At 46.9% G+C, this 13,461-nt stretch overlaps 1 long non-coding RNA gene across 4 annotated transcripts in view; it reads left to right on the top strand.

Annotated features, from left to right (window-relative positions):
• The window catches only part of LOC138527299 (uncharacterized), a 620,886-nt gene extending 611,680 nt beyond the window's left edge, over positions 1 to 9,206 (top strand). For all 4 annotated transcript variants that reach the window (XR_011283873.1, XR_011283871.1, XR_011283874.1 and 1 more), the window contains one exon: positions 7,853 to 9,206. This is a non-coding gene — a long non-coding RNA (uncharacterized lncRNA). The remainder of the gene's footprint in view (positions 1 to 7,852) is intronic.
• Positions 9,207 to 13,461: the final 4,255 nt, after the last annotated feature.

Here is a 13,461-nt window from a genome sequence, read left to right as displayed (position 1 = left end):
GTGCCCACTGGTTGCCAGGGTGCAACGCTACTCTTCCTGCCCATGCTCACTATCTAAAGTTACACTGACCTCAGAGATGGGGGTGGAGCACACCCTGCAGCCACTACAAATCTGCTGGAAAATAAATCTATTTGGGCCAGCTCAGCGTTGCCCCTACTGTTCGAATCATTTTTGCGACACCCATTGCACGGTGTACTCAGCCATCCTCACCACTGCCTCCAGCAGCTGAGACACACTCCTGCAGAACAGGGGGCCCTGACGGATCCTGTTTTCATTGGACTAAGACCATTATCATTGCAGCCGGGCCCACCACTCTTAATGGTTTTCACTCCTTATTCCCGACCTGCAGAATAAGGCAACGATGACCAAAGGAACTGGGAAGAACAGAGCTCGATAAACATGTTCGCCAAAGCTACACCCAAGGCGCCTGAGGGCACTGATGAAGTGGAGGGCGCAACGGGTGGGGAGCCAGAGTTGGGCGAGCCTAGTGAACTCCACAGGGTGATGGAATACATGCAGGAGGGGTTCACCACCATTCGCACAAAATTGGATGACATGAGTGGTACAATCAGGTCAATAAAATCCTGGATGGACATAACTGACACCTGCATAACTGAAGTGGAAACAGGAATGGGCACTACTGAAGATGAAGTTGCTGGCTTTAGGGCTGATGTCACCTCACTCTCGAAACAAGTGCTATCCATAGGTAAGAAAAATGAAGACCTCGAATCCTGATCACGACGCAGCAACCTACGGATAATTGGTATGTCGGAAGGAAATATCGAGGGGTCAATTGAGGAATTTATTGAACACACCGTACTCTCCTTATTGGACATCCCAAAATTGTCACCACAATTTGCAATAGAACGGGCCCACTGCACGCTTGTCCCCAAGCCCAAACCTGGCACTCCACCTCGCCCAATCATAGCCCGAGTGCTTAACTACAGAGACAGGGACACGCTATTGCAGGCAGCGAGGGCCAAGGGCAAGCTACTATTGGGCTCCACCCGGATACACTTGTACCCTGACTTCTCGGTCACTGTTCAGCCAGAACACAAAACTTTTATGGCCCCAAAAAATAGACTCTGTGACCTCAACATGAAATGTGCCATGCTATACCCGGCAAAACTGAGACTTGATCACAGCAACAAGGTGTATTTCTTCACTATAGCCAAAGAGGTCATGAAGTTTTTTGCTGACCACTTTCCTGACTGACCCCAGATTAAACACTTCCTGGATCCCCGGGTTCCCTTATTGACCGCTCTCTGAGGGGTCTCTATCAGTGGGCATTAACCAACTGTGTATCCAATTGCATTTCCCCCAAAATTGCTATTAAAAATACATTGCTTAGTTTTGTATACTTGGGAAGTATGCACCTGTAACCTGTTCGTCAAAAATGTAAAGCTAGGCCGTGTAGATGTCGGCAGACAGCACCCCATGCAAAGTTGCCGATGTTGTTGGGATGTTGGAATTGGGGCAATCATTCCACATGTGCGGGAGGGATCGGGGAGGTGGTGGGGAGTTGTGGGTTATTTAAACAGAAAATGCTTGACATGCCGGTGTTCGTTGACGGAAATCAGCACTATATAGTTATGGCTTCATTGCACAGTCTGAAACTGGCCCCTATAGAGCGCATGGATCATCTTATTTGCTGGTTGAATGGCGTTTGAGCCCTTGCAATGCATGAGCTGGAATGTACGTGGGCTGAGCAATCCGACTAAAATGTGGCGCTCGCAGCTATATACTGAAAGGCACGGGGTGCGTATTCTGTTTCTACAAGAAACACATGCACTGGCTGTGGGATGCGAGAGGTTCGCCAAAAGTTGGAGTCCACATCGATATTTTACCACTTACTCAACCCAAAGTAGTGCAGTAATGATCCTTATTCATAAGTCCATACCATATGTCCACAAGCGGGCACACTTAGATATCCTTGGGCATTATGTACTACTGTGGGGCGTGCTGAGAGGGCAAGAAATAGTCCTACTGAACACATACGGGCCTAACGTGGACGACCCTGAATTCTATTTCGATGTGTTTGAGCTGCAGGCATTATACCCCCTAAAGCCAGTCCTGTGGGGTGATGACTTTAATACAATAGTGGACACAGATATAGATATGTTCAGAAATAGGCCTCGACAACTATCCAGATATGCCCAGTCGATACAAGAGGGCTTAGCTGACGTTGAAATGGTAGATGCATGGAGGATGCTCCACCCGATATCCCGTAAATACTCTTATTATTCTACAGTACATGACTCCCACTCCCAAATAGACATGTTTTGGTTATCTGGCAACCTCCTAACCCACCTTATCAGATCATTCCCCAATTACACTGACGATAACAATGGGGGGCACACTGGGTGCTAAAAGGGTATGGCGATTTAAACCTTAGGCATTAATAGACCCCATATTCAAAGCTGAAAAGGAGAAATTCATGGATGAGTACTTCGAGATAAACACTGGCTCGGTTGACACACAGGAAACACTGTGGGAGGTCTTTAAAGTCTACGTGCGGGGTATGGCAATGGCCTCAGAGTCGGATTACTCAAGGTCATACGACGAGATATCCATACTAGCGAAACTATGGTGACGTCACTCTGGGAGACATTAAGGCAGAGCTTGACAAATTCCGGGCACTCGCGGATCCAGAACTGAAATTCCTTGACAATCCGGCTCTGGCAAGACAATATGGGGAAGGTGAACACCCTGGCAGGCTGCTAGCTATGATGACACGACAAGCTGGGGGCACCGTCATATTTTGTTTGTGCGGGGCGCAATGGGGCACTGTCTCACAGCTCCCCTGATGTGGCCAAAGTGTTCCACTCCTTCTACGCCCCACTATATGCCAATACAGACAATATATGCCAATATATGCCAAATCAGACACGGCAACCCTCCCCAACCAACCCATCTCCTCAAACAAGATCTTCACTGCCATTGAATCCCTCCCCCCTGGAAAGGCCCCGGCGGCCTCACTATGGACTTCTTTAAGCACTTTAACTCCTGCCTTGCCCCCCGATTGACCGCGCTCTGGGAAGACTCCTGCACATCGAAAACACCCCCCCCACACACTTCGCGAGTCTGTGATCACAGTCCTGATGAAACCTGACAAGTCAGCCAAGAAATGTTAGTCCTACCGTCCCCTCTCTTTCATAAACTCAGACATTAAAATATTCACCAAATTCCTTGCCCTTAGACTCACCCCTTACATGAGACACATTATCCACCCAGACCATTCTGGTTTCATCCCGGGCCACTCCACGGTGCTCAACTTAAGACGTCTTTTCAAAGTCCTGTCCCACATAAGCCCAGAAGCACAAGTAGTCGCTGCAGCCCATGATGTACGAAGGGCCTTTGATTCAGTATACTTGTCAATTCTGGTGTCCAGTACTATATAAATGTAACTTTGGACCCCAATTCATATTATGGGTACAACTTCTATATTCGTCACCTACTGCTAGAGTAAATATAAATGGAACACTCTCGGATCCCCTTGATATTTGCAGTGGGACCCGACAGAGATGCCCATTGTCTCCTTTAGTATTTGCTATAGTGATGGAACCCCTTACAGATGCGATCCGACATAGACATGCTCAAAGGGGGATCAGACTCCTGGGGGAGCCTGAAATGATCCCGCTATACGTAGATGATGCACTTCTATTTGTACGAGACCCTACACTGAATCTAGCCCCAATCATGCAGGAAGTCCCATCTTTCGGAATCCTATCCGGGCTTCAGGTCAACTGTGCTAAATCCAAATTATTCCCTCTCAATAACGCTACAGTCACCCTGCCTGACCAATGGGATTGACCTGGACACCCCTTGAAATCAAATACCTTGGGATTGTCGTGATATGACCCCCAGCACCGCTCTATGCCCGCAACTACGGGGTATACTTACCCCAATTTACAGCTAGACCCTGTTCCTGGGCGAATCCCCTATCACGTTAGCCAGCCGTGTGGTGCTTCTTAAAATGATCACCTTCCCGAAGCTCTTGTACTACTTTCTGAATATACCAATGTGGCCTGGCGCCAATTTCTTTGAGACACTGAAGGAAGCAATTAACAACTTCTTATGACACGCAGGGGTGGTCAGACTAAAATGGGATACACTAACAAGACCCTATACACAGGGTGGGCTTGCCGCCCCAGACTTGGGTGGCAGCACAAGGGTACTATGCAGCATACTGGTTCAATGCTGACACATGCCAACCACATGTTAAGATTGACTGGCACGCTGCGGGCACCCGTGACGTGCGCTCACTAATATTAATGGAAAAACCATGACAACTAGCAACCCCATCACTGCAACAGCACTGACCTGGGGCAAAATATGGAGTATGTGGGACAACCCCCACCCCTTCCATGGAGACTTACCATTATGTAATTATGAATGTTGTTATGGCAGGAACCTCGGCATGTGGCGGTGTGGCCAGACTATATGATTTACTACAGAGCTGTGGCAATAAACTGCTCATGAAACTCTGTAGATGTGGGAAGCTATGTGCCTACAGACTCAGGCTGTTTCCTTCAACTCCAAGTTTTGCCTAATACAATTTAAGGTACTTCATAGGTTCCACTACACCCCGGCCAGGCTACAATTCTTCACCCGCACCCACTCCGCCCAGTGCCCCAGATGTCACATGGACAGGGCGGGATATCTCCACATGCTATGGGACTGCCCTGAACTAAGAGCATTTTGGGGGGAGGTATGTGACACCATGTCTGTGATATTTGATTGCCTCATCAAGCCTACCCCACTGAACTGTTTATTCCACAGGTTTGAGCGATTGCAACGTGGTTTCCATAAACTGGTGAGCCTCTTTATGTTGCTGGCAATTAGATGTATACTCTTACTATGGCTACGCCCCACCCTGCCGTCCATGACACAATGGCTACGGACCATCACATGGACCTCTGACCAGGAAGAACGTTGGTCCTGGCTACAGCCCATGAACTGTAAACCAATAGACATTTGGACACCATTTCGTAATTATCTAATGTCTATGCAAGCGAACGCTCGAAACAATGGGGATTTACTGAACAGTTACTAGACTTTTTCTCCCCTCATATCCCCTTTAAGACAACATGTATGTACCTATGCCACTATCTAATGTATACTATGCCTCAACCTGTATCGAACCAGTGTGAGCAATAACAAATGTAAGATCATGTTTCAACCCTTTTTCCGCTACTGCTACTTCTGTCTTCTGTTGTAATGTCAAGCACCATATAAATAAAGTTTTTAAAAAAAATAAAAGAGCATGAAAGACTTGTTACTTCACATTGTGGGGCAACAACAAAATGTGTTATCATCCTCCCCACCAGAGTTGCCTTCTACCACCATCACCTCTTTTAGAGTAGCAGTTAAACTTCAGACCTTGACCTAGTAGGATTCATATCAACAGTAGCACCCACCCACCACCCCACTACCCTGTATGACCTACCCTCCACTGGGACAGAGGTCATCCTCTGACTCTGACTCGACTATGAACAGCTAGTGACTTTGGGGATTTTGCCATAGTCTACTGGGGCATGGTGCTCATTCACTTGTTAAGAATGTTAGTTAATTGACATGATGTACGCAGACTTCTCTTGTCAGAGACAATTACACCAGCAGCACTGAAATTATGTTCTGATCACACACAAGCTGGGTGAGGCATTTTAGGATGTCAATGGCAACACGGAAAAGTGCTGCTAGTCATAGATGCGGCTTGCAGAACCAATACGCAATATTGCAGGGGGTCATCATACTTTCTGAGTTTGCATGTGTCTCTCAAAAATGCACTAACCATATGTGCAGCTGTAGACAATCTACCTCCTAGGCCCAAACATATTGAGGAATGCAGACTCGGGAAGGCAGTCCCATAGGCGTGCATGTGTGAGAGTTGCATGCCCTACATGAGGTTCCCCTGTACCCAATAAGAGTTCACTTTCTAGGAGGGGCTACCAAATGCCAGACTTCCTACTGGATGTTGGGGATGGCCAGCTGTTGTCTGCCTTTCATACTGCTGCTCTGTAAGTAAATTTTCCTGTAAACACTTCATGGGTGCCACCTTGCCTATTTACACTTTGCCTTGTGCATATGTCATCATACTTTCCAGAATCTAGAATTCAGCCTCTTTAATCTTAAAGGACAGATGCCCAAAGATATTCAATGTTTTCCTTTGTGAATGTTCTGTGTGGATCACCACAGTTGATTTACATCAGTTGATTCACCAGCTGCACAATGTCTAACTTACCCTTGCCTTTATCGTCATGACCTTTTAGGAAAGGGTCACTTTCAGTATATCAATGGACGTACCCCACTAAGTGACATGCAGCTATTGGTGTGATGCATAGGAAATACTGGGATACAAAATGCACTGGAACTCTAATATGGGCAACAGACAATGGCCTTGCTCCCCTTGACCTACTTCTGAGAGCTGCAACTCCAAATCCTCTTCATTAAGGATAATCCCTTCCCAAACAGATTCAATGGCGACTCCTCTGCTGGTACCACAGCAACACCCTGCACAACTTGGACGTGTACCCTACTCTGTTGCAACTTGGGAGATGGAATACATCTCACTTGCTCTAGAGTCAGATGTTAGGGAAGGTGGGCTTTAGGCTGGAAGTATTGAAGTGTCTGATACTACCAAGCCATTGATGATGTTAGAATCACTAGTAGCCATTGCAACTGTGTTTTTAATCCTTGGAATACTTGAAGCTGTGTGAATGTGTTACGTGTGGTTGCAACCTGGTGCTGTTCTATGCAGCCAACCATGAGTCGCACATCCCCAACTTTTGAAGGGTATCACTACATATTATCCCCACCAAAATTATCACCGTATATATAGTATATATGGTCGTCTGGAACGGCCATAGCCGATATTTTTGGGGGGATAACATTTGGGGTTTTTGGGAGCAAGGGTTGCCGGGGTGTCCCCCGCTTCTTTAAAAATAATGCAGGGGTTTCGGGGGTGTCCCCTGCAGGTTCCATGTCTTAATATTGCCACAAAAATATGGCGATATTTTTGTATGGCGATATTTTTGCGGGGATATTAACACATGGAACCATTTGAAGCTGCAGTGGTTTCTAATGTAATCAGTGCAATATTTACACACCTTTTGTTCCTCTTCTATGGTTGTCTGCTGCCTTGGGAAGATCTTATTTGCAGTTTCTTATTGCCTCACAAAGGTCAGATAGAGACAGGCTTGACAGTGCATTTTTTAAAATGTCCAAGTGCTGTTCTGTGTGCGATCTTGCTTCTGTGCCAAGCTCCAAAAACAAACTGCAGTACTTCAATAATGAAGCCTCCTCAGAACAAATTCCTTTTGTGCTAAACCAAGTTGTGACTAATATGTGAGCATGCGTCCAATCAAGTCACCCCAGAACAAAGGCTTCCTCTGTGCGAGCTGGTGGTGTATGGCATGGTACGAACAGAAAGGCGTGTGACAGATGAATGGTGGACAGCCTGGTTTGACTCACAGTAATGCTGTGCCAAGTTATACAGCTCATCCAGTAAGCTTAGGGTGAGCATTGTACCTACCTTTACATTGAATGTTAATACTTTGTCTAAAGAAATCAGGTACAACAACATGGGGCTGCTGGCAAGAATAATGTTTTAAATACATAATATAAAGATTTTAAAGAGTGGTCTGATTGTGGCGCGGTAAACTAATCAACAAATATCTTAGTTTGTTACAGTGATGGCAGAGTGGTGGAAATGGTGTTAAATTTCAATTCCTTTTTATTGGACCAGTGTAATATTTTGTGCGATCTGTATTTACAGAATCTATGAGCCATCTACCCCCGCCCCTTACTCGACGCTTAACTTTTTATTTGTTTTTCCTCTCCCCTTTTGAAGCTTTGCCTCCTGGGACTACAGCAGAGCTTCAAATATCCCAGCAAACGATGCAACACATGTGCAGCTAAAATGATGAATGATTGCTTCGCCGCATTGTACACCCGGGGGTCTCCTCAGCAACGCGGTGGATGTGCTCCAGTTCCAGGCCCCTAACACAGTCAGCATTTTCGATGGTGTGGGCCTGGTTGTTGTTTTATTTTATTTTCATTATTGTTAAAAAAAGAACCACAATACAACACTAAGCAAAGCAGACTACCTAACACACATCAGTGCTTTGAGATGCACACCTGCAATGTGCTTTTCCTCAACCCATGTTTTTCCATTTGAATCTTCTAGATTAATGTTACTTTGAATATTGCTTATCGGTTGTTAAGCTGCTTTATCTGTGCCATGTTTTGCTGTCCCTTAAGACTGGTGTTTTTCACTTTAAACACAATACAAATTGAAAAGTACTTGATCACTTCTACATTTCGGAAAGATCTCAATAACCTCTTCACGAAGGAATAGCTCCTCCCTAACACCTAGGACCACATACCATGCACTCTACACTCTACCTGAGACTGGGTAATCGGCTCCACCCTATTTCCTGGCCTGGTTGATTGTAGATCCTTTGCTGCCAAATTACCAATGCTCCCCTCCCCATTGCTAGCTCCCCGCTCCCTTGTATGCGGCTTAGGTGAGTTGTGCTGCACACCGGAGCCCAGGGGCTTCCAAATCCCGTCATATGCTTTACATTTTATAAAAATATGCACATTCAGTGCACCTTGTGCTGTAGGCCTCCATTCCCCATGCTTCCTCCCTCCCAAACCCAATTTCGCCTCCCTAGCCTTCACACGCGACCCGATTGGCCGAACAACACCATCCAAACAACTAGGAGGTGTGCAGCGTCCTTGCCAGCACCATTACAATCCACCATGCGGTTTAGGTGAGTTGTGCTGCACACCGGAGCCCAGGGGCTTCCAAATCCTGTCATGTGCTTTACTTTTTATAAAAAAAAGATGCACATTCAGCGTGCCTGGTGCTGTAGGCCTCCATTCCCCATGCTTCCTCCCTCCCAAGCCCAATCCCGCCTCCCTAGCTCTCCCACATGACCCGATTGGCCGAGGAACCCCATCCAAATAACTAGGAGGTGCGCAGCGTCCTTGCCGGCACCATTACAACCCGCCATGCGGCTTAGGTCTTCCAAAGAACTACTCTGTTCTCTAAATCTGTAACTATACTTCTTTTTAGAGCCATTTGGCTAAATGTTATCATATTTGTACAATTGTAACTTTGTTTAAGCAAATTATAAGCTGTCTGTAACCTCACTGTGATACCTAAGGGTCTGGGCGAGTAACAAATGAAATAAATAAAAATAAATACATACATTTATTAGGTGAGTTGTGCTGCACACTGGAGCCCAGGGGCTTCCAAATCCTGTCATGTACTTTATTTTATATTTAAAAAAATGCACATTCAGCGCACCTGGCCCTGTAGGCCTACATTCCCCATGCTTCCTCCCTCCCAAGCCCAATCCCGCCTCCCTAGCCCTCCCACGTGACCTGAATGGCCCCTGCCCCCATATCAAGAACCCTCCCAGGGCAGCCCTCTGACGGGCAGCCCCAGCAGCTAAGGGCCCCAAGGCAAAGGGCAGTTCCAACAGAGGCGGTTCCAGATCGTGTCCGCAGGTGTCAGCAGAGGAAGCCAGTGAAGCTAGCCGTCAACCGAGAGCAACAAAAAGTAAGTGTGGCATGGGTGGGAAGTAAAGCAATCACTCTACTCCAAAAAGCCCTGCCACTCTACATTACCTAAGAAAAAACATAGACTGCCAGGCGATCATCACTTACAACACCCATACTTAGATAGTGACCATCAGCGGTTCCATGTGATAATATTCCCGCAAAAATATCACCATACAAAAATGTCACCATATTTTTGCAGCGATATTACCTCATGGAACCTGCGGGGGACACCCCCGCAATCCCCATATATTTTTGAAGGGAGCGGGGGACACCCCTGCAAACACCCCACCTATTTACCCCACAAATTATCCCCACCAAAAACATTGCCTATGGCCGTTCCCGACAACCATATGTACGGCGATATTTTTGGTGGGGATAATATTACCTGATACCCCATCAGCCTACCTCTATCCGAGACAGGATTGTAATTTCTGCCTTGCGTCGCATCTAGACATATTTGTGCATGTTAGCAAGCTCCACACTCGTAAATAATTTAGAGAAATAGTAAGTACCACACTTAGATAGAATTGTGAACATTAGCCTGAGGCGCATCTAGATAGGATTGTAAATATCAGCATGTGCCACACTTAGATGGAATTGTGAATGAAAGCATGTGCCACACCTATATAGAATTGTGAACATTGGCCTCAGTCGCATCTGGATAGAATTGTGAATGTTAGGAAGTGCCACACTTGGATGGAATTGGGAATGATAACATGTGCCACACTTAGATGGAATCATGAACACTAGCCCGAGTCGCATCTAGATAGGATTGTGAATGTCAGCAAGTGCGACACTTAGATGAAATCAAGAACACTAGCATACGTCGCATCTAGATAGAAATGTGAATGTTAGCATGTCCCACACTTAGATGGAATTGTGAATGTTAGCATGTGCCACACTTAGATGGAATTGTGAATGATAGCATGTGCCACACTTAGATGGAATTGTGAATGATATCATGTGTCACACTTTAATGGAATTATGAACATTATCCTGAGTCACATCTAGATAGGATTATGAAGGTTAGTACATGCCACAATTAGATGGAATTGTGAATGTTAGCATGTGCCACACATAGATGGAATGAATTGTGAAAGTTAGCATGTGCCACACTTAGATGGAATCGTGAACACTAGCCTGAGTCACAAATAGATAGGATTGTGAATGTCAGCAAGTGCCACACTTAGAAAGAATCGTGAATGTTAACATCTGCCAGACTTAGATGGAATCAAGAACACTAGCATATGTCGCATCTAGATAGAAATGTGAATGTTAGCATGTCCCACACTTTAGATGGAATTGTGAATGATAGCATGTGTCACATTTAGATAGAATTGTGAATGAGAGCATGTGCCACACCTAGATGGAATTGTGAACATTAGCCTGAGTCGCATCCGGATAGGATTATGAAGGTTAGCAAGTGTCACACTTAGATGGAATAGTGAATGTGAAGCCCGCGGGACAAGGGCGCGGGGTGTTGGGTCCCACTCCTGCAACACTGGCTGTTGTGTTTTGGCCCAGGAGGGCCTCCTTACCTGCCACAGACTTTGGCCATGCACCCTTTGGCCTTCTTCTGCTCCTGCTGCAGCCCGCAGGTTGAAGTCTGTGGGACAAGGGCATGGGGTGTTGGCGTCCCGCGGGGGTGTTCGCGGACTTGTGGGGGTGGCCTTGGACCTTGGAGTATGACCCGGACATTGAGATGAGGCTGAGGCAACTATAGTGGGCAGGGCAAAAAGCCTACAGCGTTCAGCGTGGGGGCTGGGCCTCAACCACTCTCCTCCATGTGCTCAAGGTCTGGCGCAGCAGCCCAACAGCCCATTAGTCCCACCTTTGAGTGTTGAGACCCTTTTTCCCTACCTGGAACTGATCTGTAAGACCCTAAGCCTTCTCTCTAGCCCCTCTCTTCTCAGGCTGCATCATGGTTGGCCCTCTTCGGGATGTCGCTATTGGAGCCACGGTAACAGGAGCCATCTCCTCCTCATTCTCCCCCCTTTACCTCTCCAAATCCTCCATCTTAGTGAGTCTTCAGGGCACTCCAGTCCCACTGCTATACCGGAAGCCTATTATGGGCAGAAGGCTGAGGGGAGGCACATCGAATAAAGCACTGGGAGCCACGCAGGGGGAGGGAGTTTGTACTGGGAGCTTTTGCGGGAATGGAGCACCTGTGCAATCATCCTCGGCCACTGCATGTGCTAAAGTGGGGAACCCAGGGGAGTTTCTGCTCAAGCTACCCTGCTCCTCCCAGCCCGCAGATGGGACCCCCACCATGGCCTTATGGGAGCTCCTGTGGTCCTGTTTCACTTCCTCTCCCAACAACCGGCTCTGCAAGCACTTTTCTGGAGGAACCTGGGACCCCTGTCAACCTGCTAACCCCTGGAGGGTGTCTTGACTGCGTTGCCACAGCCGGACTTCTGGCTACCTTGGCTAATGTCTGTGAGAGGATCTCAATGGGCATTTCGAAACTGACGCGAGGGCATGTGTCGTTGGCCCCTTTTTTGGCTCCACCTCTGTTAGGCAGAATCCCGTGCAGTTCCCTTAGGGAGCACTACACAAGATTAGGACTACAGGTGAGAGCAATAAATCCCCTTTGGTATCAGTCTGTACCACAAATATTTAGTTGGTACCTGTGGCTGAGTAGTCAGACTTATCTCAAGAGGGAGATGAGCAGTATTCAGGGCTTACACATTAGGCACACTAGACTATGGAACAAGGAAACACTGACCAAAGCTTTGTAGTTAAAAAGTAAATATATATTTATTTTATACTCCTCTAATCAAACCCATGTATCACAAGTATCAAGCAAGTTAAATTAAGTCAAGGAAAAATATACACACTCCCTATACGAATTGTAGACCAAGTGAACCAGAGTGAAAACTGAGCAAAACGGCACAGTGAAAACTACACACAAGGGATCCTCTAACAATTCATCACAAGGGAGGGAAAGCACGAGTTATATAGAAATAGGTCCTTACACACCCTAGCAACACTTCCCATCAGTTGTGAACCAGTTCAACAAGACAGTGCATCAATATAAGCAATACTTAGAATGAAAACTGAGCAAAATGGCATTTCACAATGATTATGCAGTGGGAAGAAAGAGTAGTTATAAGAAAGGGGTGCACCACACAGTTTGAATGGAGAATCAATCTCGAGAAAGCAGATCTAACACATGTGACCAGAGTCAATAGGCCTGTGCCAAAGTCAGTGGTACAGGGCAAGGGCCCAGGAGCAAAATGTCCTTGTAGCTGCAGTCAAGTCTTTGGTTAAGGATAGTTGGTATGGTGGTAGCAAAAGTTGAAAAGGCAATGTTAAGAGAGGGGGGCAGCCAACCCAACAGGTAGGTAAAGGATTTAAAACACCTTTAGCACTACCGCGAAGAAAGGGCGGCCTGGCGGAACAATGTACTTTTAAAGTGAAGAAGTGGCTCCTATGGTGGCGGTTCTTCCTGGTAGTTCCTGCAGTTCGAGGGGTCCAGCAGAGGAAGAGAGGCTCTCGTCGTGGAGGAAGGTTCGAGGTACTGCACTACCCAGGGATGAAACCAGCCACGGTGCTGCCAAACGAAGTTTAAAAGGTACGCTCCTTTTAATCGCGGTCCGGGTCGATAGCTGCCTGGCTATCCGGTCTCCAAGTGCAGGGCACTGGCGATTCGACCACAGCAGGTTCGGGAAGGCGATTGTTAAACTGGTTGGCCTCACCAGCTCAAGGGAAGAAGGCTCTTTCAGATGAAGATCTTCCCTCGTCGTGTGGAGAAAGGTGGTGAGACGCTGCAGCAGGGCTTCACCGGTGGTTCAGTCATTGCAGATGTCTTTGGCTTCTCTCCTCTTTGGCTTCTTAGTTCCAGTGGTGACGTCTTGCTCTTCCAGTTCTTAGGACCCTGCTTTCATG

The sequence above is a fragment of the Ambystoma mexicanum genome, chromosome 14, assembly GCF_040938575.1.
Source record: "Ambystoma mexicanum isolate Mex_15411 chromosome 14, UKY_AmexF1_1, whole genome shotgun sequence".
Taxonomy (NCBI): Eukaryota; Metazoa; Chordata; class Amphibia; order Caudata; family Ambystomatidae; genus Ambystoma; species Ambystoma mexicanum.
This window is presented reverse-complemented; position numbering and strand designations above follow the sequence as displayed.